At 36.6% G+C, this 26,569-nt stretch overlaps 1 protein-coding gene across 3 annotated transcripts in view; it reads right to left on the bottom strand.

Moving 5' to 3' along the window:
* The window catches only part of STXBP5L (syntaxin binding protein 5L), a 491,711-nt gene that overhangs the window by 374,636 nt on the left and 90,506 nt on the right, over positions 1–26,569 (bottom strand). The window contains exon 1 of one of the 3 annotated variants that reach the window (XM_054551430.2): positions 8,320–8,391. The exons of the other annotated variants lie outside the window; for them this stretch is intronic. The gene's annotated coding sequence lies outside the window, so the exon portion shown is untranslated. Of the gene's footprint in view, positions 1–8,319; positions 8,392–26,569 lie in introns of those variants that run through there. 3 annotated transcript variants of the gene reach the window in all.

The raw sequence follows: 26,569 nt of genomic DNA on the forward strand, positions 1-26,569 counted from the left end.
GTTTGTAGTATTCCCTGATGGTAGTTTGTATTTCTGTGGGATCAGTGGTGATATCCTCTTTATAATTTTTTATTGCATCTATTTGATTCTTCTCTCTTTTGTTCTTTATTAGTGTTGCTAGTGGTCTATCAATTCTGTTGATCTTTCCAAAAAACCAGCTCCTGGATTCATTAATTTTTCGAAGGGTTTTTTGTGTCTCTATTTCCTTCAGTTCTGCTCTGATTTTAGTTATTTCTTGCCTTCTGCTAGCTTTTGAATGCGTTTGCAAGAAATGGAAGAACATTCCATGCTCATGGGTAGGAAGAATCAATATTGTGAAAATGGCCATACTGCCCAAGGTAATTTATAGATTCAATGCCATCCCCATCAAGCTACCAATGACTTTCTTCACAGAATTGGAAAAAACTACTTTCAGCTTCATATGGAATCAAAACAGAGCCTGCATCGCCAAGTCAATCCTAAGCCAAAGGAACAAAGCTGGAGGCATCACACTACTTGACTTCAAACTATACTACAAAGCTACAGTAACCAAAACAGCATGGTACTGGTACCAAAACAGAGATATAGATCAATGGAACAGAACACAGCCCTCAGAAATAACGCCACATATCTACAACTATCTGATCTTTGACAAACCTGAGAAAAACAAGCAATGGGGAAAGGATTCCCTATTTAATAAATGGTGCTGGGAAAACTGGCTAGCCATATGTAGAAAGTTGAAACTGGATCCCTTCTTTACACCTTATACAAAAATTAATTCAACATGGATTAAAGACTTAAACGTTAGACCTAAAACCATAAAAACCCTAGAAGAAAACCTAGGCAATACCATTCTGGACATAGGCATGGGCAAGGACTTCATGTCTACAACACCAAAAGCAATGGCAACAAAAGGCAAAATTGACAAATGGGATCTAATTAAACTCAAGAGCTTCTGCACAGCAAAAGAAACTACCATCAGAGTGAACAGGCAACCTACAAAATGGGAGAAAATTTTCGCAACCTACTCATCTGACAAAGGGCTAATATCCAGAATCTACAATGAACACCAACAAATTTACGAGAAAAAAACAAACAACCCCATCAAAAAGTGGGCGAAGGACATGAACAGGCACTTCTCAAAAGCAGACATTTATGCAGCCAAAAGACACATGAAAAAATGCTCACCATCACTGGCCATCAGAGAAATGCAAATCAAAACCACAATGAGATACCATCTCACACCAGTTAGAATGGCGATCATTAAAAAGTCAGGAAACAACAGGTGCTGGAGAGGATGTGGAGAAATAGGAACACTTTTACACTGTTGGTTGGACTGTAAACTAGTTCAACCATTGTGGAAGTCAGTGTGGCGATTCCTCGGGGATCCAGAACTAGAAATACCATTTGACCCAGCCATCCCATTACTGGGTATATACTCAAAGGACTGTAAATCATGCTGCTATAAAGACACATGCACACGTATGTTTATTGCGGCATTATTCACAATAGCAAAGACTTGGAACCAACCCAAATGTCCAACAATGATAGACTGGATTAAGAAAATGTGGCACATATACACCATGGAATACTATGCAGTCATAAAAAATGATGAGTTCATGTCCTTTGTAGGGACATGGATGACATTGGAAATCATCATTCTCAGTAAACTATTGCAAGAACAAAAAACCGAACACCGCATATTCTCACTCATAGGTGGGAAGTGAACAATGAGAACACATGGACACAGGAAGGGGAACATCACACTCTGGGGGCTGTTGTGGGGTGGGGGGAGGTGGGAGGGATAGCATTGGGAGATATACCTAAAGTATAATAATAATAAAAAAAAAAGAAAAAAAAAGATGGATTAAAGACTTACATGTTAGACCTAAAACCATAAAAACCCTAGAAGAAAACCTAGGCATTACCATTCAGAATATAGGCATGGGCAAGAACTTCATATCTAAAACACCAAAAGCAATGGCAACAAAAGCCAAAATTGACAAATGGGATCTAATTAAACTCAAGAGCTTCTTCACAGCAAAAGAAACTACCATCAGAGTGAACAGGCAACCTACAAAATGGGAGAAAATTTTCGCAACCTACTCATCTGACAAAGGGCTAATATCCAAAATCTACAATGAACTCAAACAAATTTACAAGAAAAAAACAAACAACCCCATCAAAAAGTGGGCTAAGGACATGAACAGACACTTCTCAAAAGAAGACATTTATGCTGCCAAAAGACACATGAAAAAATGCTCACCATCACTGGCCATCAGAGAAATGCAAATCAAAACCACCATGAGATACCATCTCACACCAGTTAGAATGGCGATCATTAAAAAGTCAGGAACCAACAGGTGCTGGAGAGGATGTGGAGAAATAAGAACACTTTTACACTGTTGGTGGGACTGTAAACTAGTTCAACCCTTGTGGAAGTCAGTGTGGCGATTCCTCAGGGATCTAGAACTTGAAATACCATTTGACCCAGCCATCCCATTACTGGGTATATACCCAAAGGACTATAAATCATTCTGCTATAAAGACACATGCACACGTATGTTTACCGAGGCTCTATTCACAATAGCAAAGACTTGGAACCAAGCCAAATGTCCAACAATGATAGACTGGATTAAGAAAATGTGGCACATATACACCACAGAATACTATGCAGCCATAAAAAATGATGAGTTCATGTCCTTTGTAGGGACATGGATGAAACTGGAAATCATCATTCTCAGTAAACTGTTGCAAGAACAAAAAACCAAACACCGCATATTCTCACTCATAGGTGGGAATTGAACAATGAGAACACATGGACACAGGAAGGGAACATCACACTCTGGGGACTGTTGTGGGGTGGGGGAAGGGGGGAGGACTAGCATTAGGAGATACACCTATTGCTAAATGACGAATGAATGGTGCAGCACACCAGCATGGCACATGTATACATATGTAACTAAGCCACACATTGTGCACATGTACCCAAAAACTTAAAGTATAATAATAATAAAAAATAAATAAAGTGTATATAAACTTTATTTTTATGTTTATAAGAAGTGTATATAAACTTTATTTATATGTTTCTCAAATATATTATATGTTTCTCAAATATATGTATATAAAGTGTATATAAACTTAAAAAAACAAAACAAAACAAAAAAAACACTATTCCTATCCATTTACCAACATGACTTTTCATGGAATTAGAAAAAAAAATTCTAAAATTCACATGGAACCAAAAGAGCCTGAATAGCCAATATAATTCTAAGCAAAAATATCAAAGCTGGAGGCATCATATTACCTGACTTCGAACTATATGGCAAGGTTACAGTAATCAAAACAGCATGGTACTGGTACAAAAACAGACATATAGACCAATGGAACAGAATAGAGAGCCCAGAAATAATGCTGTATACCTACAACCATCTGATCTTTGACAAAGCTGACAAAAATAAACAACAGGGAAAGGATATCCTAATTCAATAAATGATGCTGGGAAAACTGACTAACCATATGTAGAATGAAACTAATCTCCTACTTCTCACCATAAAAAAGGTTAAATTAAAATGGATTAAAGACTTAAATGTGACATCTCAAACTATACAATCTTAGAAGAAAATCTGGGAAATACCCTTTTAGATATTAACCTCAAAAGCAAATGCAACAAAACCAAAAATTGACAGTTGGGACCTAATTGAACTAAAACCTTCCATACAGCAAAAGAAACTATCAACAGACTAAACAAATGACCTACAGAATGGGAGAAAATATTTGCAAACCAGGCATCCAACAAAGGACTAATATGCAAAACCTATAAGGAACAAATAACTCCGCTGAAAGTGGGCAAAGATCATGAACAGACACCTATCCAAAGAAGATATACAAGCACCCAACAAACATATAAAAAATGCTCAACATCACTAATCATCAGAAAGATGCAAATTAAAACCACAATGTGATACCGTCTCACACCAGTCAGAATGGCTATTATTAAAAAGTCAGAAAATAACAGATGTTGGCAAGGTTGCCAAGAAAAGAGAACACTTATATACCATTGGTGGGAATGCAAATTAGTTCAGCCTCTGTGGAAAGCAGTTTGGAGATTTCTCAAAGTAAAAGCAGAATTACCATTTAACCTAGCAATCCCATTAATGGGTATATATCCAAAGGAAAATAAATCATTCCACCAAAAAGTCATTTGGCCTCATATGTTTATTACAGCACTATTCATAATAGCAAGGATATGGAATCAACCCAGGTGCCCATCAATGATGGATTGGATAAAGAAAATGTGGTACATATACACCACGAAATACTATGAAGCCATAAAAAAAGAACAAAATCGTGTCCATTGTGGCAACATGGATGCAGCTGAAGGCCATTATCTTAAGCAAATTACTAAAGAAACAGAAAATCAAATACTGCATCTTCTCACTTGTAAGTGGGAACTAAACACTGAGTATACATGGACACAAAGATAGGAACCATAAATATTGGAGATATCAAAAGGGTGGAGGGAAGAAGCAAGGTAGATAAGGATTGAAAAACTACCTGTCAGGTACTTTGTTTCCTACTTGGGTGATGGGATCACTAGAAGCCCAAACCTCAGTATCAAACAACATACCAATGTAACAAACCTGCACACGCACATGTATCCCCTAAATCTAAGAATAATAATAACAATAATAATTACCCAACTAAAACTGAGCAAGATATTTAAATCGACATTACTCTAAAGGAAATATACAAACTGACAATAAATGCATGAAAAGAAGGTCAACATCATTAGTCCAGGGACATACCTATCAAAATCACCATGAAATACCACTCTACAGCCACTAAGATGGCTATATTCAAAAAAATAAATAATAGCAAGTGTTGGTAAAGATATCCATATGGAAGATACAAAGAAATTTAAGATCTAACACATTGCTGGTGGGAATATGAAACCATGCAGCCTTTTTGGAATTCAATAATAGCAGCTCCTCATAATGTAAAACATAGAGTTACCACATGATGCAGCAATTTCCTTCCTGAATACATGCCCAAGACAAATGAAAACATGCACGCAAAAACCTGTGCATAAATGTTCATAGAAGCATGATTTATAATAACCAAAAAGTAGAAAGGCAATCCAAATATCCATCAACTACTGTAATGAATACATAATAAAATGTGGTATATCCATAAAATGGAATTTTATTTGCCAATAAAAAATCAAGTATTGATACATGCAACAACACGCATAAACTTTGCAAACATTATATTAAATGAAATAAGTCAGTCACAAAAGACTACATATTGCATGATTTCATTTATATAAAATTTCCACAATAGGGAAATCTATATAGACAGAAATTAGATCCATAGTAGCTAGGATTAGAAGGATTTGGGGGGAAATAGAAAATAGAAAGTGACTGTCTAATAGGTACAGAAGTGATGGAAATGTTCTAAAATTCACTGTAGTAATTATTGCACAACCCCGTGAACATACCAAAATCACTGAATTGTTTACTTTAAATGATTAAATTTTGTGGTAGCCAAGTTATGTGTTAATAAAGCAGCTTAAAAAGTTTAACAACAAAACAAAAAAAAAGATATAACAAATTCATTATAAGTGTCCAGCTTTGGACAGGAAAGGGGCTGAGAAAGAGGATTTGAGATCTTAATTGTATCTGTAATAACTGTTTTTTTTTAAAGTGAGTATTACCAGGAGTAACATCTGTTCATTTTGGATGGCAGATTTCTTAGACTTTGTTACAGCATTCTAAGTATTTTCTAAGTACATTTAGCTATAATGGTAAGCAGGTGAATGAGGATGAAGTTTGAGAAGAATAGAGGGTACCAAGAACTGATAGTGGTGCACTAGTATCACTTGTCCTTATACCATTTGAGTGTCCACTAGGCTAACTCCCAATTATTTGAAAATCTCAGAATGCTCAAACTGGGAAAATATTGTCCTTGCTATAAAAAGAAAGGGTTGCAGGACTCATCTAATAGGTACTGGCAAAAACCAGGAGACCATACTGAGAAATGGATTTTAGAAGCACTGAACTGGGGAGAGTATAGCATATAAGAATGAATAAGGGGAGGGGGATTTTACTGATGCAGAGACACTTTTCTAGAACTGAGGATTTAACATGGTAGGAAGTACACCTGCAGCCAAACCTAAATGTTACTGGGATAGTTCCAAGGTTAAAAAATGACTATGATAATGAGGTTGAGATGCTGTAACTACCTCGGCGAAGTACAAAGAAAGCAGTCCCGAAACTCAAAAAGTAGACATACTAGATTTAAAACATAATACAAGAAAGACAACCAACTGATTATATTCCCCTACTGAACCCAAATAATATTTCTTTCACCAAAGCAATAAGTACAACCGGCCCTTGAACAACACGAGTTCAAATTATGTTAGTCCACTTACACATGAATTTTTTATTTGCCTCTGCCACCCCAGAGACAGCAAGACAAACCACTTCTCTTCCATCTCCTTCTCAGCCTACTCAAAGTAAAGATAACAAGGATGAAGACCCTTATGACAATCTACTTCCACTAAATGAATAAATATATTTTCTCTTTCTTATGATTTTCTTAATAATATTTTCTTTTCTCTAGCTTACTTTATTATACAAATACAGTATACAACACATTTAATGTATGAGATAGGTATTAATTGACTGTTTATGTTATTAGTAAGGCTTGCAGTCAACAGTAGGCTATTAGTAAAGTTTTTGTAGAGTCAAAAGTTGTACATGGGTTTTTGACGGTGTGGCAGATCAGTTCCCCTAACTCCCGTGTTGTTCAAGGGTCAACTATTATCTGCTAGTGAGAAGCTCAGTGATAGTTTCTTCTGCTTGCCAGGATTGATGGTAGGGAATAATGTTATAACACTAGGTTCTCTAGTATCAATGAGAAAAAAAAAAAACAGAATTCTGGAATAGCAGAAGACTAATGTTAGACACCAAAATGGAAAATTAAAATACCTTGCCCAGTTTCCATAAATGAGCCAGTTCTCAGATCCAGAGCCTATCAATTGAAGGGGAGACCAATTCCTCTTGAAGAAGATGCTGTAGTGCCACAACAACCATGTGTAGTAGTGATTCTCTCACTTCTTCCCCAAAGATATATATAGCCATTTACCTAAATAATTATGTACTGGTGAAAGGGAATACTCGAATCTCTTAAGGATTGTTGAACTTGGAGACTCAAAACACTATCATGGCCCCCCATATGCCCAATTAATTAATAGGTCTGAGTTCTCCAAAAATCATATGAATCATAGCAGACAATTGTAAATTCCTACAAATTTAACCAAGTGGTATTTCAATCACAGTTGTAATATCAGATGAAGTATCTTTATTAGAACATGTCAACATAGCCTCTAGCACGTGGTGTGCAACTGTTGATGTGTTGAAAACATTCCCATTTTTAAAACTCAGTAGGAGTCCAAGCAGATGCCTTTCGAGTTCTTGAGCTAGGCCATGCTGTGTCTGCATAGAGAACGTTCATCATTCAAAAAGAAATTCCTGACATACTACTAGGCCCTTGTAGACACTAAATAGGGGATCTAGAAAAAACATTATGACCCACCAAATAAGAAGAGTTGGCACAATAGCAAAAACATGATAGAAGTGGTACATTCAGAATTAGGCCCAACTAAGTTCATATGTAAGTGACTCAGATCCCCATTTCACTTTTCTCTAATTGCACCATTATTGCTTCCTCTGCTCATAGCTATGAACATGTAGGTGTTTCCTTATAACTACCACAAAGAGGAGAAATAAGAATGGGCCTTTTTAATAAATGGGTCATCTCCATAAGGTGGTACAGTAATAAATGAACTGCTACCACATTCAGATGTGGTTGTGGAAAAACAGTGGTGAAGGGAATTCCTCTCACTGAGCAAGGATCCAAGCAGTACACTTAGTCATAAACTTGGTGTGGACAGAGAAGTAATGTGAGGAAGGATAAATGCAGACTGTTGGGCAGTTGCAAATGGCCTGATTGGTTGGTCAGGAGCCTGGAAAATAAATTGGAAGATTAGAGACAAAGAGGGAGAAGAAGCATGTGAATGAATCTAGGGGAGTGCATGCAAGGTATGTGGATTCTTATTTCTTATGTCAATGCCTAACATAGTACATCTACCATTGAAGAGACACTAAAAACCCAGTTAAGTAGGATGACCATTTGGTGAAGATAAGTCAGCCATTGTCTGTCCTAAGCCACCCCACTGCCTTCATAATGAGGAACAGAGTGACCAGGTGGCAGGAATGGAGGTTACGCATGGAACCAATGTTGTGAAATCCTTCTCTTTAAAGTTCATCTACTCACCATCTCTACTGTATATCCAACCAGTCAGAAGAATCCAAGCTAAACCATCAATATGGTATCATTCCTCAAAAGATCAACCACCCACCTGGTAAAAAAAAAATTGATTATATTAAACCATAAGAAACTATTCCATCCTGGAAAAGATAGATATTTTATTTATTATGATTGCTACGTATTCCAAATATGGATTTTCCTTGTGCTGGACCACTATCTGAGAAACATAAAGTGATTTAGCCTCAACAAATTTCATATAAAATTGCCTCAAGCCAAAGGACCCAGTTGACAATGAAGGAGATGAAATAAAGGACACATTACCATTGAATATACTAGTAGTACTATTATCACATAAGCTAAAAGCTAGCAGCCTAAGAGTGTGCTGGAATAGCCTCTTAAACCATTGTAAGGAACCAGCTTAAACATGATACTATATAGTTTTAAGTGTGTTATTATTCAAGATGAGGATTAATACTTCCAGTCAACGGCCATTATTTGGTGTTGTATCCCCATTAGTTGTAATATATAGGTTTGAGAACCAAAAAGTAGAAGTAGAAATGGCTTCCTCATACCATCATTCTCAATGTCTATTTTGGAAATGTGCAATTCCTGTCTATATAAATTTAGTCTCTGTTGCACTAGAGACATTAGTTCCAGGGAAGGGAATGCTTCTACAAGGGGATATAAGAATTACAGTAAACCTAAGGCTACCACTTGGATACTTTGGAATCTCTCAGACACTAGACCAGCTGGCAAAGGAATGAGTTATTATACAGGGAACTGACCCTGATTATTATGAGGAGCTAGAGTTGTTGCTACAAAAAGTGGTCCAGGAGAAGCTTATTATTGAGGTGTCCATGCCGAGTAGTAATCACATATAAGCAAATGGAGAAAGCACAGCTTAACAAGTACTTTGACACCCAGAAAAGGCCTACATAAACCCAGTAGGAAAGAAACCTAAAATAGCAGAAGTGCTGGCTGAGAGTAAGGAAAATCTATAAAAAACGGTAAAAGAAAAAAAAGATAAATATCTATTACAACCTTAGAATTAACCATAGCAGCAGGAAAGTATAGTTTTTTCCACTAACTCTCCTATTATAAGTTTTATTTTCAATGTCATAACTGAATAACACCTGTAAGAATTAGTTTACATAGTAAACTTAACATGGAGCATAAGAGTAACTGTGTAGTAAAAGATGTGTATCTGTAGAAGATGCTGTCAGTATCCTGACCATATTCTTTTGACCATTATGATTTCTATGCAGGCAGAGTAACCTTCAACTACAAACAGTTAAAGGCTTTCTCTAGCCACTGATGCTCAGTCGGCCTATGTAAACAACAGATCAGAAGTACTAGTGAATAATATCCCACCCTCATCCTGTTATCTCTTGCTGCCTCAAGTAATGATTAACAGAGTTGAATATCTCATTCCTCAGGAGAATAATGCTACTATATCTATTAAAGAATTTTAATTTCTAGTTTAAAACTTTCCAAGAAAAAAATTCATACCCAAATGGTTTCACTGTGGAATTCCAGCAAACATTTACGAATTAAAAAAACACTAATTTCACATAAACTCTTCCCAAATATAGAAAAGAAGCAAATAATTCCCAATTAAATTTGAGGCCAGAATTTTATTAATAACTACACCGGCCAAAACCATTATCATAAAAGAAAGCTACAGACAAATATTCTTTAGAAACATGGAAAAACAGTCAACAAAATCCTTAGTGATCAAAAAGAACAATATATAAATAAGATAGATAATATATCATAATTGAGGGGGCTTATCACAGAAATCTAAAGTAACTTCAACATCTTTCCAAAATTAATGTACTTTAACATACAAGTAGAATTTAAAAATGTAAAAGTATAATTTCAATAACTGTTTTAAAAAGCTGGAGAACTTCCCCAATCTAGCAAGGCAGGCCAATACTCACATTCAGGAAATACAGAGAATGCTACAAAGATACTCCTCGAGAAGAGCAACTCCAAGACACATAATTGTCAGATTCACCAAAGTTGAAATGAAGGAAAAAATGTTAAGGGCAGCCAGAGAGAAAGGTCGGGTTACCCACAAAGGGAAGCCCATCAGACTAACAGCAGATCTCTCGGCAGAAACTCTACAAGCCAGAAGAGAGTGGGGGCCAATACGCAACATTCTTAAAGAAAAGAATTTTCAATGCAGAATTTCATATCCAGCCAAACTAAGCTTATAACTGAAGGAGAAATAAAATCCTTTACAGACAAGCAAATGCTGAGAGATTTTGTCACCACCAGGCCTGCCCTAAAAGAGCTCCTGAAGGAGGCACTAAACATAGAAAGGAAAAACTGGCACCAGCCACTGCAAGAACATGCCAAATTGTAAAGACCATCGAGGCTAGGAAGAAACTGCATCAACTAACGAGCAAAATAACCAGCTCACATCATAATGACAGGATCAAATTCATACATAACAATATTAACCCTAAATGTAAATGGACTAAATGCTCCAATTAAAAGACACAGACTGGCAAAGTGCATAAAGAGTCAAGACCCATCAGTGTGCTGTATTCAGGAAACCCATCTCACATGCAGAGACACACATATCCTCAAAATAAAGGGATGGAGGAAGATCTACCAAGCAAATGGAAAACAAAAAAAGGCATGGGTTGCAATCCTAGTCTCTGATAAAACAGACCTTAAATCAACAAAGATCAAGACAAAGAAGGCCATTACATAACAGTAAAGGGATCAATTCAACAAGAAGAGCTAACTATCCTAAATATATATGCACCCAATACAGGAGCACCCAGATCCATAAAGCAAGTCCTTAGAGACCTACAAAGAGACTTAGACTCCCACACAATAATAAACGGAGACTTTAACACCCCACTGTCAACATTAGACAGATCAATGAGACAGAAAGTTAACAAGGATATCCAGGAATTGAACTCAGCTCTGCACCAAGCAGACCTAATAGACATCTACAGAACTCTCCACACCAAATCATCAGAATACACATTCTTTTCAGCACCACACCACACCTATTCCAAAAGTGACCACATAGTTGGAAGTAAAGCACTCCTCAGCAAATGTAAAAGAACAGAAGTTATAACAAACTGTCTCTCAGACCACAGTGCAATCAAATTAGAACTCAGGATTAAGAAACTCACTCAAAACCTCTCAACTACATGGAAACTGAATAGCCTGCTCCTGAATGACTACTGGGTACATAAGGAAATGAAGGCAGAAATAAAGATGTTCTTTGAAACCAATGAGAACAAAAACACAACATACCAGAATCTCTGGGACACATTTAAAGCAGTGTGTACAGGGAAATATATAGCACTAAACGCCCACAAGAGAAAGCAGGAAAGATCTAAAATTGACACCCTAACATCACCATTAAAAGAACTAGAGAAGCAAGAGCAAACACATTCAAAAGCTAGCAGAAGGCAAGAAATAACTAAAATCAGAGCAGAACTGAAAGAGATAGAGACACAAAAAACCCTTCAAAACATCAATGAATCCAGGAGCTGGTTTTTGGAAAAGATCAACAAAATTGATAGACCGCTAGCAATATTAATAAAGAAGAAAAGAGAGAAGAATCAAATAGACGCAATAAAAAATGATAAAGGGGATATCACCACCAATCCCACAGAAATACAAACTGCCATCAGAGAATACTATAAACACCTCTATACAAATAAACTAGAAAATCTAGAAGAAACAGATAAATTCTTGGACACATACACCCTCTCAAGACCAAATCAGGAAGAAGTTGAATATCTGAATAGACCAATAACAGGCTCTGACATTGAGGCAATAATTAATAGCTTACCAACTAAAAAAAGTCAAGGACCAGATGGATTCACAGCCGAATTCTACCAGAGGTACAAGGAGGAGCTGGTACCATTCCTTCTGAAACTATTCCAATCAATAGAAAAAGAGGGAATCCTCCCTTACTCATTTTATGAGGCCAGCATTATCCTGATACCAAAGCCTGGCAGAGACACAACAAAACAAGAGAATTTTAGACCAATATCCCTGATGAACATTGATGCAAAAATCCTCAATAAAATACTGGCAAACCAAATCCAGCAGCACATCAAAAAGCTTATCCACCATGATCAAGGGGGCTTCATCCTTGGGATGCAAGGCTGGTTCAATATACACAAATCAATAAATGTAATCCAGCATATAAATAGAACCAATGACAAAACCCACATGATTATCTCAATAGATGCAGAAAAGCCCTTTGACAAAATTCAACAAATCTTCATGCTAAAAACTCTCAATAAATTAGGTATTGATGGGACGTATCTCAAAATAATAAGAGCTATTTATGACAAACCCACAGCCAATATCATACTGGATGGGAAAAACCTGGAAGTATTCCCTTTGAAAACTGGCACAAGACAGGGATGCCCTCTCTCACCACTCCGGTTCAACATAGTGTTGGAAGTTCTGGCCAGGGCAATCAGGCAGGAGAAGGAAATAAAGGGTATTCAATTAGGAAAAGAGGAAGTCAAATTGTCCTTGTTTGCAGATGACATGATTGTATATCTAGAAAACCCTATCGTCTCAGCCCAAAATCTCCTTAAGCTGACAAGCAACTTCAGCAAAGTCTCAGGATACAAAATCAATGTGCAAAAATCACAAGCATTCTTATACACCAATAACAAACAGAGAACCAAATCCTGAGTGAACTCCCATTCCCAATTGCTTCAAAGAGAATAAAATACATAGGAATCTCACTTACAAGGGATGTGAAGGACCTCTTCAAGGAGAACTACAAACCACTGCTCAATGAAATAAAAGAGGATACAAACAAATGGAATAACATTCCATGCTCGTGGCTAGGGAGAAGCAATATCGTGAAAATGGACATACTGCCCAAGGTAATTTATAGATTCAACGCCATCCCCATCAAGCTACCAATGACTTTCTTCACAGAATTGGAAAAAACTACTTTAAAGTTCATATGGAACCAAAAAAGAGCCCACATTGCCAAGTCAATCCTAAGCCAAAAGAACGAAGCTGGAGGCATCACGCTACCTGGCTTCAAACTATACTACAAGGCTACAGTAACCAAAACAGCATGGTACTGCTACCAAAACAGAGATATAGATCAATGGAACAGAACAGAGCCCTCAGAAATAATGCCACACATCAACAACTATCTGATCTTTGACAAATCTGACAAAAACAAGAAATGGGGAAAGGATTCCCTATTTAATAAATGGTGCTGGGAAAACTGGCTAGCCATATGTAGAAAGCTGAAACTGGATCCCTTCCTTACACCTTATACAAAAATTAATTCAAGATGGATTAAAAACTTAAATGTTAGACCTAAAACCAGAAAAACCCTAGAAGAAAACCTAGGCAATACCTTTCAGGACATAGGCATGGGCAAGGACTTCATGTCTAAAACACCAAAAGCAATGACAACAAAAGGCAAAATTGACAACTGAGATCTAATTAAACTCAAGAGCTTCTGCACAGCAAAAGAAACTACCATCAGAGTGAACAGGCAACCTACAGAATGGGAGAAAATGTTTGCAATCTACTCATCTGACAAAGGGCTAATATCCAGAATCTACAATGAACTCAAACAAATTTACAAGAAAGATACAACCCCATCAAAAAGTGGGCAAAGCATATGAACAGATACTTCTTAAAAGAAGACATTTATGCAGCCAAAAGACACATGAAAAAATGCTCATCATCACTGGCCATCAGAGAAATGCAAATCAAAACCACAATGAGATACCATCTCACACCAGTTAGAATGGCGATCATTAAAAAGTCAGGAAACAACAGGTGCTGGAGAGGATGTGGAGAAATAGGAACACTTTTACACTGTTGGTGGGACTGTAAACTAGTTCAACCATTGTGGAAGTCAGTGTGGCGATTCCTCGGGGATCTAGAACTAGAAATATCATTTGACCCAGCCATCCCATTACTGGGTATATACCCAAAGGATTATAAATCATGCTACTATGAAGACATATGCACACGTATGTTTATGGTGGCACTATTCACACTAGCAAAGACTTGGAACCAACCCAAATGTCCAACAATGATAGACTGGATCAAGAAAATGTGGCACATATACACCATGGAATACTATGTAGCCATAAAAAATGATGAGTTCATGTCCTTTGTAGGGACATGGATGAGGCTGGAAACCATCATTCTCAGCAAACCATCGCAAGGATAAAAAACCAAACACCACATGTTCTCACTCATAGGTGGGAATTGAACAATGAGAACACATGGACACAGGAAGGGGAACATCACACACCAGGGCCTGTTGTGGGGTGGGGGGCTGGGGGAGGGATTGCATTAGGAGATATACCTAATGTTAAATTACGAGTTAATCTCTTAAAAGAAAATATAGTAAAAATACTTTAATACTGATCTTGGTAAAGATTTTTTTGAATATGATACCAAAAGCAAAGGCAACAACAACAACAAAATAAACAAATGGGACTATATCAAACTGAGTTTCTGCAAATAAAATAATCAACAAAATTAAAGGCCGTTGAAGATTAGCAGAACATATTTGCAAACCATATATCTGATATGCATATATAAAAGAAACTCATATAACTCAATAACAAAAAAAAAAAGACTCAAATTTTAAAACGGGCAAATGACCTGAATAGATATTTTCCAAAGAAGACACACAACAGATGGACAACAGATATATGAAAAGGCGCTCAACATTATTAATCATCAGGGAAGCACTAATCAAAACCACAATGAGATATTACCTCACATCGGTTTGAATGCCTATTATCAAAGAGAAGAAAGATAAGTGTTGATGAGAATGTGAAGAAAAAGAAACACCTGTACACTATTAGTGAAAAACATAAATTGGTACAGCCATTTTGGAAAACAATAAAAAGGATCCTCAAAGAATTAAAAATACTATATGATCCAGTAATCCCTCTTCTGGGTATATATGAAAAAGGAAATAAAATCAGTATGTCATAGATATATCTGCACTTGAAGGTTCATTAAAGCATTATTCATTATAGCCATAATATGAGAACAACCTAAGTGTCTGTCAATGGATGAATGGATAAAAAAAAATGTGGTGAATGCATACAATAGAATATTATTCAGCCTTGAAAAAGAAGAAAGAGCCAAGATGGCTGACTAGACACAGCTAGAAAGAGCTTCTCTCACTGAGTGGCCAAACCATGAAGATCAGCACACCCCAAGGAAATCTTCAGAAGGAAAGCTTTGAGAGTGAATGGACAGAGAATGCAGAATCTGGGATGAAGGGAGAGGAAGCTGGGAACCCTATACAGGGTTGCAGAGCACCAGGACTCATTCCTGGCCCCACAAACCTCCTGGAGAAAGACTGAGTTAAATAGGCATGGAGTGGCCCACTCTTGCCATGTAACCAAGGACACCTAGATGCAGGAGACTCCATGAGCTCCAAGCGGGAGCTGCTTGGGAGTTAGCAGAGACAGGACTCCAGCCTGCAAAGTCCAGAGGGTTTGATGTGGGAATGGCTGCAGTGGAGCACAGCCAGGGATACCCATCCCCCAAGGCTCACCACACTGTTCCAGGTGGCTTAGGTCTTTTTTGACTGTCAAACCTGCACAGAACAGAGCTATCGTGCCTGTAGGATGTGACCAGTCTGATCTGAGTATCCCCTTTCTGCAAGAATTCCCAAGGATCCCTGCCTGGCCACATCCACTTGCAGTGTAGCCTCAGATGCTCCACCAGGGCACTTCCAAGCAGCTACTGCTATAGCTCTTTTACTGGAAGACCCAACCTAACTGTAAGAGAGTTTTTTCACATGGGCCTTGCCAGCATGCATCCACCTGCAGCCTCCCCAATGGCTACGCCAGTGCACATGCCTATGCACAGACCCTGCCATGCTGCTGCCACCTGCCACTCCCAGCACATGCATGTGGGCATGGATCCTGTTGCCATCACCTTGACAAAGTGCTTTTTCCAGCATCCACCAATGCAGTATCATTGCCAGAGGACCAGAAACACTTGCCCCCTTCCCCCCGCCACCCCAGCCAAGTACATCAAATGCTTAACTTTGAGAAGCCAGAGAACAAAGCCATAGGCTTGGTCCCGGCAACCCCAGGATTAAAGTGCACAGCCCAAGAGTGCTGAGTTGAGCCGTGGCCTCCTGAAATCATCCAGGAATGAAGCCAGTCAACTAAACCCAACTTATACCACAGTCAAACACTCAAAGGTAGCAAAGAATATAAAAAGAAAAAGCCCCATCCAAAGGACAGCAACTTCAAAGATTAAAGGAACATCAGCCCACACAGATGAGAATTAGTGCAAGAACCCTGGCAACTCTAAAATCCAGAGTGCTTTCTTACCTCCAAATGACCATATTAGCTTCCCAGCAATAGTTCTTAACCAAACTGAAATAAATGGCTGAAATGACAGACATAGAATTCAGGACCTAGATGGCAATGGCAATGATCATCAAGATTCAGGAGAAAGTTGAAATTCAACACAAAAGAAATCTAAGAAATCCAGTAAAACAATTCAAGAGCAGAAAGATGAAATAGCCATTTAAGAAAGAACCTAACTGATCTGACAGACATGAAAAACTCGCCACAAGAATTTCATAATTCAATTGGAAATACTAACAGCAGAATATACTAAGTTCAGGAAAGAGCCTCAGAATTCAAAGACTGGTTCTTCAAATCTATTCAGTCAAGACAAAAATAAGGAAAAAAGAATGTAAAAGAATGAACATAATATATAAGATATATGGAATTTTTTATAGACCAAATCTATGACTCCTTAGTATCACTGAAAGAGAGGGGGAGAGAGCAAGCAACTTGTAATACTATATTTGAGGATTTTCTTCATGAAAATTTCCGCAACCTCACTAGAGAGGTTGACATTCAAATTCAGGAAATTCAGAGAACCCCTGGGAGATACTATGCAAGATGACCACCCCCAAAACACACAGTCATCAGATTCTCCAAGCTCAGTGTGAAGGACGAAATATTAAAGACAGCTAGAGAGAAGGGGAGGTCACCTAAAAAGGGAGCCCCATCAGGCTAACAGCAGAACTTTCAGCAGAAACCCTGTAAGCTAGAAAAGATTGGGGGCCTATATTCAACATCATTAAAGAAAAGAAATGTCAATCACAAATTTCATATCCCACCAAACTAAAGGAGAAATGAAATATTTTTCAGACAAGCAAATAAAGGAGACAAATAAATAAAGGAGAAATGCAATATTTTTCAGACAAGCAAATGCTAAGAAAATTTGTTGCCATCAGACCTGCCTTACAAGAGATCTTTAAGGAAGTGCTAAACCTGAAAATGAAAGACTTACCACCCATCACAAAAACATATATAAGTACACAGACCATTGACACTATAAAGCAACTACACAATAAAGTCTACAAAAAAAAAAAACCCAGCTAACAACACAATGACAGGATCAAATTGGCACATGTCAATATTAATCTTGAACATAAATGGGCTAAATGACTCATTTTAAAGGCACAGCATAATCAATTAGATAAAGAAGCAACACCCAACTGTACGCTGTCTTCAAGAGACCAATGTCACATGTAATGACACACATAGGATCAAATTAAAGTGATGGAGAAAGTTCTGTCATGAAAATGGAAAAGAAAAAAGAATTGGGGTTGCTATTCTTATTTCAGATGAAACAAACTTTAAACCACAACATCAAAAGTAACAAGGAAGGTGTAATCCCAGCACTTTGGAAGGCCAAGGTAGACAGATCACTTCAGATCAGGAGTTCGAGACAAGCCTGGTCAACACGGTGAAACCACATCTCTACTAAAAATACAAAAATTACCTTAACATGTTGGCATATGCCTGTAGTCCCAGCTACTCAGGAGGCTGAGCCACAAGAATCACTTGAACCCGGGAGGAAGAGGTTGCAATGAGCCAAAATCATGCCACTGCTCTCCAGCCTGGGTGACAGAATGAGACTCCATCACCCAGATCATAGGACAATAAAAACAGAAATCAATATGAAGAAGATCTCACAAAACATACAATTATATGAAAATTAAACAATCTACTCCTCAATGATTTTTGAGTAAACAATGAAATTAAGCAGAAATCAAGAAATTCATTGACCATCTTAACAATATTGATTCTTCCTATAAATGAGATTGGAGTGTTTTTCCATTCATTTCTGTCATCTCTGACTTCATTCAGCAATATTTTGTAATTCTGATTATACAGATCTTCCACTGCCCAGGTTAGCTGCACTCCTAGATTTTTGTTCATTTTGTGGCTATTGTGAAGAGGAACGCATTCTTGATTTAACTCTCAGCTTGGATGTTTTTGGTGTATAGGAATGCTATTGATTTTTGAACATCAATTTTGTATCTTAAAACTTTGCAGCAAACTAACAGAAAAACAGAAAACCAAACACCGCATGTTCTCACTCATAAGTGGGAGTTGAACAATAAGAACACAAGGACACAAGGAGGGGAGCATCACACACTGGGGCCTGTTGGGGAATGGTCAGCTAGGGGAGGGATAGCATTAGGAGAAATACCTAATGTAGATGATGGGTTGATGGGTGCAGCAAACCACCATGGCACGTGTATACCTATGTAACAAACCTGCACGTTCTGCACATGTACCCCAAAACTTAAAGTATAATATTAAAAAAAACTTTACCAAAGATGTTTATCAGATCAAGGACCTTTGGGGCAGAGATTACAGGGTTTCCTGGGCATAAAATCGTATTGTCTGCAAACAGGGATCATTTAACTTCCTCTCTTCCTATTTGGAGGACTTTACTTCTTTCTCTTCCCTGATTGCTCTGGCCAGGACTTCCAGTACTATGTTGAATTGGAGTGGTAAAAGGGGGCATATTTGTCTTGTTGTGGTTTTAGAGGGGAATAATTACAGCTATTGCCCATTTAGTATGATTTTGGCTGTGGGATTTTCATAGATGGCACTAATTATTTTGAAGTATGTTCCTTCAATGCCTAGTTTGTTGAGGGTTTTTAACATGAAGGGATCTTGAATTGTATAGAAAGCTTTATCTGCAACTATTGAGATGATCATGTGGTTTTTGTTTTTAGCTCTGTTTATGTGATGAATCAAAATTATTGATTTGCATATGTTGAACAAAACTTGCATTCTAGGGATAAAGTGTATTTGATCATAGTGGATTAGCTTTTGGATGTGCTGCTGAATTCAGTTTGCTTGTATTTCATTTGCTTATATTTCTGCATCCACATTCAAAGACAATATTGACCTGAAGTTTTCTTTTTTCATTGCCTCTCTACACAGCACAGGAAACTATCAACAGAGTAAACAGACAATCTACAGAATGAGAGAAAATATTTGCAAGCTATGTATCTGACAAAGGTCTAATATCCAGACTACAAGGAACTTAAAAACAAATTAAAAAGCAAAAAACAAACAAGCCCACTAAAAATTGGGCAAAGGACATGAACAGATGCTACTCAAAAGAAGACATACACATGGCCAACAAGCATATGAAAAAATGCTCAATCATTAGAGAAATGCACATTAAAATCACAATAAAATATATCATACCAGTCAGAATGGCTACTGAAAAGTAAAAAAATAACAGATATTGGCACAGTTATGGAGAAAAGGGAATGCTTATTCACTGCTGATGGCAATGTAAATTAGTTCCACTCCTGTGGAAACCAGTTTGGAGAATTCTCAAAGAACTTAAAACAGAACTACCACTCAACTCAAAAAAAAAAAAAAAATCCCATTAGTGGGTATATACCCAAGACAATATAAATCATTCTACCATAAAGACACATGCATGCATATGTTCAGTGAAGCACTGTTCACAATAGGAAAGACATGGAATCAACCTAAATGTCCATCAGTGGTGAACAGGATAAAGGAAGTGTGATATATATACACCATGGAATATTATGCAGCCATTAAAAAATCATTTTCTTTGCAGTAACATGGATGGAGCTACAGGCCATTAAACTAAGCATGTTAACACAGGAACAGAAAACCAATACTGCATGTTCTCACTTATATAAGTGGGAGCTGAACATTGAGTACACATGGATAAAAATGATGAAACACCAGTGTCTACTTGAGGGTGGTCAGTGAAAGGAGGATGAGGATTGAAAAACTATTGACTACTATGCTCATTACCTGAGTGATGATATAATATGTAGACCAAATCCCCATGACATGCAATTTACCCATGTAACAAACCTGAACATGTACCCCCTGAACCTAGAATAAAAGTTGGAAAGCAAGAAAAGTGGGAATTTCTCTCATTTGCAACAACATGGATGAATGTGGAGGATATTAAGATAAGCGAAAAACTCCAGACACAGATAGAAAAACAATGTGTGATCATACATATATGTGAAATCTAAAAAAGTTGAATTCATAGGAGCAGGGTAAAATGGTGGCTACCAGTGGCAAGGAGGTTGGGAAAATGGGGGAGATATTGGTCAAAGTGTACAAAGTTTCAGTTATATAGGCTGAATGAGTTTTAGAGGTCTAATTTAGAGCATGACGACTATAGCTACTAATACTGTGTTGTATACTTGAAGTTTGCTAAAAGAACAGACCTTAAGTCTCCTCAACACCCCTCAAAATGGTAACTATGTGAGTATATGAAGACAAAGATACGTTAATTGACTTGACTATAGTAATCTCAAAAAATATATATGACATTGTATACCTTAAATATACATTATATTAATTTAAATTTTTTAAATTAAAAATAACTATCACTAAAAATTTCCCAATTTTATTGAAAATGTAAACTTACAGATGCAAAAATCTGAGTAAACACCAAATAAGATAAACCCAGAGATATGTATGCCAAGGCACATCATAATTAAGCTTTAAAAACTAAAACAAAACAAAACAAAACAAAAATATGGAAAGCAGCCAGAAAAAAATACTGTATTACAAATAAAAATGAATTTGAATGATGGCATGTCTCTCTTCTGAAACTATAGAGACCAGAATGAGATGTTACATTTTTCAGGTTCTGAAAGAAAACTGCTAATTGTGTATTCTACACCCAGAAAAAAATATCCTTTAGGAATGAGAGTGAAATAAAGACATTCTCAGATGAAGAAAAACGAAGATAATTTGATTTTGTAAAACCTACCCTTGAAAATGGCTAAAGGAATTTCCCTAACAGAAAGGAAATGATAAGAAAAGAAGTCTTGAAACTTCAGAAGGGAAATAGTAACATAACAACGGGTGGAAAATGTGGTTCAATATAATAAACTATTCTAATTCTTATTAGTTTCTTAAGTCATATTTGATTGTTGAAGCCACAATTATAACATTATCTGATACGGTGCTCAATGTATGTAAAAAATACTTAATTATATTATTCTAGGGTAAGGAGATTTAAATGGAAGTAAGGTTTCCATGCCTCACTAAGAGTAAAAAAATGTTGATAACAGTACACTGTGATAATTTACATGTTTATTGTACTACTGAGAGAAATCATTAAGAAAATTCTACAAAGCAATATACTCAAAACAACATAAATAAACATTAAATCATCAAAAATGTTCAATTAATGCACAAGAAGGTAAGAAAAGAGAAACAGAAGAACAAGAAAAAGAGGAAACAGCGAAGTGTAGTGGCTTATGCCTGTACTTCTAGATATTTGGGAGGCCAAGGCAGAAGGATCACTTGAGCCCAGGAGTTCAAAATCAGCCTGGTTGACACAGGGAAACCCCACATCTACAAAAAATAAAAAAAATCAGCCAGGCATGGTGGAACACTCCTGCGATCCCAGCTACTGGGGAGGCTGAGGTGAAAGGATCGCTTGAGCCTGGAAGGTCAAGGTTGCTGTGAGCCATGATCATGCATGCCATTGCACTCCAGCCTGGATGACAGAGAAAAATTCTGTTTCAAAATAAGAAAAGAAAACAAAAAGAGAAAACAAGCAGAAAACAATTTTTTAATTGGCAGACTTAATCCCTAAAATATAATTACCTTAATGGTAAATGTCTTAATATACCAATTTTTAAAAGTAGGTTGAGGAAATGGATAAACTCCTGGTTACATAAAACCTCCCAAAATTGAACCTGGAAAAAAAACAGAAAACCTGGACACACCAATAATGGATAACAAGATTGAATCAGTAATAAAAAGTCTTCCAACAAAGAAAAGCCCAGAATCCAATGGCTTCACTGCCAAGTTCTACCAAATGTATGAAGAACTAACACCAATTGTCCTCAAACTATTCCAAAAAATTGAAGAGTAAATTCCCCCTAATTCAACGTATAAGGCCAGAAATACCCTGATAAAAAACCAGACAACCATAAAACAAAAAAGAAAACTACAGACCATTACCCATGATGAAAAAAGATGCAAAAATCAACAGAATACTAGCAAACCCAATCAAACAGCACATCAGAAAGATAATATAGCATGATCAAGTAGGATTTATCTCAGAAAGGCAAGGGTACTTCAACATATGCAAAGCAGTAAATGAAATACATCAACAAAATAAGGACACAAATCATATGATCATCTAAACAGAGAAAAGGACTAGATAAAATTCAACATCTCAACCCTCAAAATAAAAAATGCTCAACAAACTAGGCATTGAAGAAACATACCTTAACATGAAAAAGGTCATATATGACAAACCCACAGCTAACATCATACTGAATGTGGAAATGCTGACAGCCTTTTTTCTAAGACACAGAAAAAGAAAAGGATACCCATTTTCACCACATCTATAAAACATAGTACTGAAAATTCTAGCTAGAGCAATTAGGCAGGAGAAAAAAATAAAAGGCATCCAAATTAGAAAAGAGGAAGTCAAACTGTCCCTTTGCAGAAATAATCTTATATTCAGAAAAACTTAAAGACTGCACTAAAAAATTCTTAGAACTAATAAACAAATTCATTAAAGTTGCAGGACAAAAAAAAATTGGCATGCAAAAATCAGTAGCATTTCTATACATCAATTATGAACAAGTTGAAAAAGAAATTGAGACAGCAATCCCATTTACAACAGTCACAAAAATAAAAAGGAATACATTTAACAAAGGAGTTGAAAGACCTCTCCAAGGAAAACTACCAAACACTGATGAAAGAAATTTAAGAGGACACAAACAGATGGAAAGATATCCCATGCTCATGAATTGGAAGAATTATTATTATTTAAATGACCATACTACCCAAAGCCATCTGTACGTTCAATGCAATCTCTATTAAAAAATCAATGATATTCTCACAAAAATAGAAAAAAATCCTATAATTTATACGGAACCAAAAAGAGCCTGAGTAGCACAAGCAATCCTAAAGAAAAAGAACAAAGCTGGAAGCATCACACTACCTGACTTCAAAATATATTACAAAGCAATACAGACAAAACAGCATGATATGGACATAAAAACAGACATGTAGACCAATGGAACAGAACACAGAATTCACAAATAAATCCACATATTTAAAACCAACTCATTTTGGTGCGAAGAACATACAATGGGGAAAGGACAGTCTCTTCAATAAACAGGGTTGGGAAAACTGGATATATCCATACGTAGAACAATAAAACTAGACCCCTAAATCTCAGAATATGCAAAACTCAACTCCAAATGCGTAAAGCCTTAAACGTAAGACCTGGAACTATAAAAATACTAGAAGAAAACATAGGGGAAACACTGCAGTACATGGTATAAGAAATGATTTATCTAAAAAGACCGTAAAAGCACAGGCAACAAAAACAAAAATAGACAAATAAGATGATATTAAATTGAAAACCTACTGCAGAGCCAAGAAAACAATTAACAGAGTGAAGAGGCTACCTGTTCAATAAGAGAACATATTTGCAAACTATCCGTCTAACAAGGGACTAATATCCAGAGTATATAGGGAACTCAAATAGTTCAACAGCAAAAACAAACAAACAAATAAATAATCCCATTAAAAACTGGGCAAAAGACCAGGGCAGACATTTCTCAAAAGAAGACATACAAATGGTCAAAAGGCACATGAAAAACGCTTAACATCACTAAACATCAGGTATGTGCAAAACGAAACCACAATGAGATATCATCTTACTCCAGTTAAAATATCTATTATCAAAAAGACAAAAATAGCAGATACTGGCAAGGATGTGGAGAAAAGGAACTCTTATACACGGGTGGCAGCAATCTAAATTAGTATAGGCATTACAGAAAACAATATTTAGGTTCCTCAAAAAGCTAAAAATAGAACTACCATATTATCCAGCATTCTACTACTGAGTATTTATCCAAAGGAAACGAAATTAGTGTAACAAAGGAATATCAGCAGTTCCATGTTTATTACAGCACTATTCACAACTGCAAAGATATAGAATCAAGCTGTTTCCAACAATGGATAAATAAATAAGAAAAATGTGATATATATACAAAATGAAATCTATTCAGTTATTTAAAAAAAAGAATAAAATCCTGTCATTTGCAGCAGCATGGATAGAACTGCAGGTCCGTCATGTTAAGTAAAATCAGCCAGTCACAGAAATATAAACGTCACATATTCTCACTCACATGTAGTAGATTAAAAAAAATTGATCTCATGAAGGTAGAGTGTAGAACAGTAGTTTAACAGAGGTGAGGAAGGTTGCATGGGGGAAGGACGAGAGAGGTTGGTTAATGGGTACAAATACACAACTAGATAGAAGGAATGAGGTCTAATGTTCAATAGCAGAGTAGGATGATTATAATTAAAAACAATGTTGTTTTATATTTCAAAATAGCTAGGAGAGAGGACTTAAAATGTTCCCAACACATATAAATAATAAATACTTGAGGTAATGGATATCCTAAACATTCTGAGTTGATCATTACACATTGTATTCATGTAACAAAATATTGCCTATGCTCCATGAATACAGATAAATATTAAGAATCAATTTAAAAATAAATAAATAAATAAGTTTTTTTAAAGAAAAAAGCAGATTGACATAGATTTTCTTTAGTGATCCAAAAAAATGTTCTCTACAATAAATCATTTCAAATACAATGACATAGGTCGATTTAAAGCAAAAAGATGAAAAGAAATATACCACATAAATATTAATTTTTTTAAAAAGCAGCAGTCACTATATGGATTTTTTTTATTATACTTTAAGTTTTAGGGTACATGTGCACAATGTGCAGGTTAGTTACATGTGTATACATGTGCCATGTTGGTATGCTGCACCCATTAACTCGTCATTTAACATTAGGTATATCTCCTACTTCTATCCCTCCCCCAGCTCCCCACCCCACAACAGGCCCTGGTGTGTGATGTTCCCCACCCTGTGTCCATGTGTTCTCACTGTTCAATTCCCACCTGTGAGTGAGATCATGCGGTGTTTGGTTTTTTGTCCTCGCGATAGTTTGCTTCATCCATGTCCCTACAAAGGACATGAACTCATCATTTTTTATGGCTGCATAGTATTCCATGGTGTATATGTGCCACATTTTCTTGATCCAGTCTATCATTATTGGACATTTGGGTTGGTTCCAAGTCTTTGCTAGTGTGAATAGTGCCACCATAAACATACATGTGCATGTGTCTTTATAGTAGCATGATTTATAATCCTTTGGGTATATACCCAGTAATGGGATGGCTGGGTCAAATGGTATTTCTAGTTCTAGATCCCCGAGGAATCGCCACACTGACTTCCACAATGGTTGAACTAGTTTACAGTCCCACCAACAGTGTAAAAGTGTTCCTATTTCTCCACATCCTCTCCAGCACCTGTTGTTTCCTGACTTTTTAATGATCGCCATTCTAACTGGTGTGAGATGGTATCTCATTGTGGTTTTGATTTGCATTTCTCTGATGGCCAGTGATGATGAGCATTTTTTCATGTGTCTTTTGGCTGCATAAATGTCTTCTTTTGAGAAGTGTCTGTTCATATCCTTTGCCCACTTGTTGATGGGGTTGTTTGTTTGTTTCTTGAAAATTTGTTTGAGTTCATTGTAGATTCTGGATATTAGCCCTTTGTCAGATGAGTAGATTGCAAACATTTTCTCCCATTCTGTAGGTTGCCTGTTCACTCTGATGGTAGTTTCTTTTGCTGTGCAGAAGCTCTTGAGTTTAATTAGATCCCATTTGTCAATTTTGGCTTTTGTGGCCATTGCTTTTGGTGTTTTAGTCATGAAGTCCTTGCCCATGCCTATGACCTGAAAGGTATTGCCTAGGTTTTCTTCTAGGGTTTTTATGGTTTCAGGTCTAACATTTAAGTCTTTAATCCATCCTGAATTAATTTTTGTATAAGGTGAAAGGAAGGGATCCAGTTT

The sequence above is a fragment of the Pongo abelii genome, chromosome 2 (genome assembly GCF_028885655.2).
Source record: "Pongo abelii isolate AG06213 chromosome 2, NHGRI_mPonAbe1-v2.0_pri, whole genome shotgun sequence".
NCBI lineage: Eukaryota > Metazoa > Chordata > Mammalia > Primates > Hominidae > Pongo > Pongo abelii.